The sequence below is a fragment of the Corylus avellana genome, chromosome ca3 (assembly GCF_901000735.1).
Source record: "Corylus avellana chromosome ca3, CavTom2PMs-1.0".
NCBI classification, from domain to species: Eukaryota; Viridiplantae; Streptophyta; class Magnoliopsida; order Fagales; family Betulaceae; genus Corylus; species Corylus avellana.
In genome coordinates this window covers 21,622,108-21,625,283 of record NC_081543.1, presented here as the reverse complement: position 1 = coordinate 21,625,283, position 3,176 = coordinate 21,622,108, and the positions used below count along the sequence as shown (strand labels likewise).

Sequence of the window (3,176 nt, the reverse complement as noted above, 5' to 3'; positions counted from 1 at the left end):
TAAAATAATAATCAACTCCAAATTTTGCTATCGATAGTTCCCTCTAAATAGAGAAACAATCGACTAATAATTACATAAAAGACCAATTAGGTCTTAACTTCTAGGACTAAGACTCCGACTCTAATAAGAAAAGAATCTTGTAATTATGATCACATCACAAATCATGTATCATTGAATTTTTTTTTTTTTTTCTTTTAAGAAAAAAAACAATGATTTATTCAAAAACTAGTGGATATTGTCACATCAACGTTATAATAAGATACTGGATTTGTAATATTGCACCACGGGCAGTGACTGGCAGCATGCGTGCCACACACGCCAGTGCAAATTTTTTTTTAAAAAAAAAAAAAAAAATTTTTGCACGCAACGCCGCGTGCTGTTTTGATTTACCCTTGCACCATATAGCATTACGGGCTACATGGACTCCAAGCGGGATGCTTCTTTCATTCCTTCTGTTTTCCATGAAATGACAGGATGCTTCTTTTGTACCACAAAACCCTTATCTTTACCATATTAGAATCTTTACAAAATCCTTCCCATATTAGAGTTTCTCTCTAGTAACTGCCAAACATCTAATCAGAGAGAAGGAAACAGATCTTTTACATAAAAAAAAAAAAAAATCCAACTTTCAAGAAGACTTGTCATTCTAATTTCTAATCAATTCTTACTTCTCTGTATTTCTTTGATCATCAACAAAATCCGTACATGTCGAACACTATTTCTGCCATGCGGTCGTGGTGGTGGTGGGTTGTAGAGGAGCAGAAACACGACGGTTCCAGAGCAACTCTGACTGCTTTAGTCCCTATATTTGCAGTTTTCTGGTTCCTACGGGTAATCATGAAATCGACAAAAGTTGTCCCTCCCCTGCCACCAGGCCCCCGTGGTTTGCCACTAGTCGGCTACCTCCCCTTTCTAGGCACAGAGCTCCATAGGAAATTTGAGGAACTGGCAATTTCCTATGGCCCCATCTACAAGCTTTGGCTTGGGCAAAAATTGTGCGTAGTGGTTAGCTCACCATCGCTGGTGAAAGAGGTGGTTCGTGACAAGGACAGAGTGTTTGCCAACCGCGACCCGCCCATAGCCGCCCTGGCTGGCTCATATGGGGGAGGTGATATTGCATTTGCACCATATGGGGATGATTGGAAGAAGTTGCGCAAGATATTTGTACGGGAGATGCTAAGTGGTGCAAATCTTGATGGCTCTCAAACTCTACTCGGAGAAGAGGTAAGGAAATCTATTAGAAATGTGTATGAGAAAAGAGGCAGCCCCATCGATCTAGGGGAATTGGCATTTTTGACTATCTTCAATTCCACGATTAACATGTTGTGGGGTGGAACACTGCGAGGGGAGGAAGGGGCTGCTGTTGGGGCTGAGTTTAAGAGTGTTGGCGGAGCAAATGGTGCTGTTTGGGAAACCAAATGTTTCTGACTTTTTCCCTGTGCTTGCGAGGTTTGATTTGCAAGGGATTGAGAGGCAAGCAAATAGGATTTTCTTGTGGATTGAAAGCATTCTTGATTCTGTCATTGAAAAACGGATGAATATGGCTAAGGAAGAGAAAGAAGGGGTTGAAGAAATGAAGGACTTTTTGCAAATTCTCTTGGAGATAAGGGATCATCAAGTTGACGCTGCAAAATCAATAAGCATGAACCAACTCAAGGCCTTGCTTCTGGTATGTCCAACTTTCAACTTTGTGCTCCATCAAATGAGGAGTCCTACACAACTTTAACTAAATCCAGCTTTATAGTTTATAGTACAATTTGGCTATTCTTTTTTATTTAATTTTATTATTGTTGTTGTTTTTGTTGTTATATGATCTTGGTGTCCCTCATGATCATATAAAACGAACTTTAGTCATTCATCCCAATTTCACTTAAATATTTCATCGCCTATTAAAAAGTTTTAAGCTTTTTGAATGAGGGTTAACGTTTGTTACTTGCGGGTTCAATTGATGAGTTCCTTTACCATGTTTAATAGGACGTAGTGGTGGCTGGATCGGACACCACAACAACCATGGTGGAATGGGTGCTGGCGGAGCTGCTGCAACGTCCGGCGGCAATGAGAAAAGTGAATGAAGAATTAACAGAAATTGTGGGGGTGGATAGCTTAGTAGAAGATACCCATTTGCCCAAATTACACTATCTAGATGCTGTCATCAAAGAGGCTCTCCGTTTGCACCCAGCCCTCCCTTTCCTGGTACCCCGTTGTCCAGGCCAATCTAGCACCATTGGAGGGTACTGGGTACCCAAAGGAACAAGGGTATTTCTAAATGTTTGGGGTATACATAGGGACCCAAAGATTTGGAAAAATCCTTTGGAATTTCAACCGGAAAGGTTCCTGAGTGATCAAAGCAAACTGGATTACTCGGGAAACAATTTTAATTATTTTCCGTTTGGATCCGGGAGAAGAATATGCGCAGGGATTCCACTAGCAGAAAGGTCTCTATTGTACATCCTAGCTTCGTTTTTGCACTCGTATGAGTGGAAGTTGCCACAGGGCACCGAGCTGAATCTTGCAGACAAATTCGGTATTGTTACTAAGAAAGCAAATCCAACGCTTGCAATTCCGACACCAAGGTTGTCTAAATCTGAGCTCTACACACAATAATATTTTAAGATGTTTTATTTGTGATGGGCGCTCCTGATGTTTTCGTTTGTATCCTCTAAGCATTATCTGTGTGTTTTAGTGGGTTTCCTACTGGAAAGATGTTGTATTCTTCTGTATGGAATGAAAAATATTATTCATCCAAAAAAAAACAACAAAAAAATCTTTTAAAAATCCTACTTCAGTGGCCCTATTTCAGCCCCTTATTTTTTGTTTTCAGTCTTTTAATTTTACTTTTACAGGAAGAAAAAACAAACAAACAAACATCCCTCAATGTCGATTCCATCCCACCACATGTGGTGATTTACACTAACGTTAAACGGTTTTGAGGATGGAATAGAATATTTGGGTTTGGGACCGAGAGACTCTATTAACATTTTTTGTTTTTTAATAGAAAATGTTACACTTTTCAAATTTTTTCACTGTTTGATAGGACAAAAATACTTTTTACTGTAACTAACTGGATATTCTCATGTTCAAATAAAATGGAGAAGATCTTAAGTCTTATTTATAAGGGCGTTGGTGTGCATTCATCGCTTTCCATAAAAAATGGTTGACAAATATGGCGTTTTTCT

General features: G+C 39.3%; 1 pseudogene; it reads left to right on the top strand.

Annotated features, from left to right (window-relative positions):
- The first annotated feature begins 635 nt into the window (after positions 1-635).
- On the top strand, positions 636-2,695 carry LOC132175873 (labd-13Z-ene-9,15,16-triol synthase, chloroplastic-like; annotated as a pseudogene).
- The last annotated feature ends 481 nt before the right edge of the window (positions 2,696-3,176 follow it).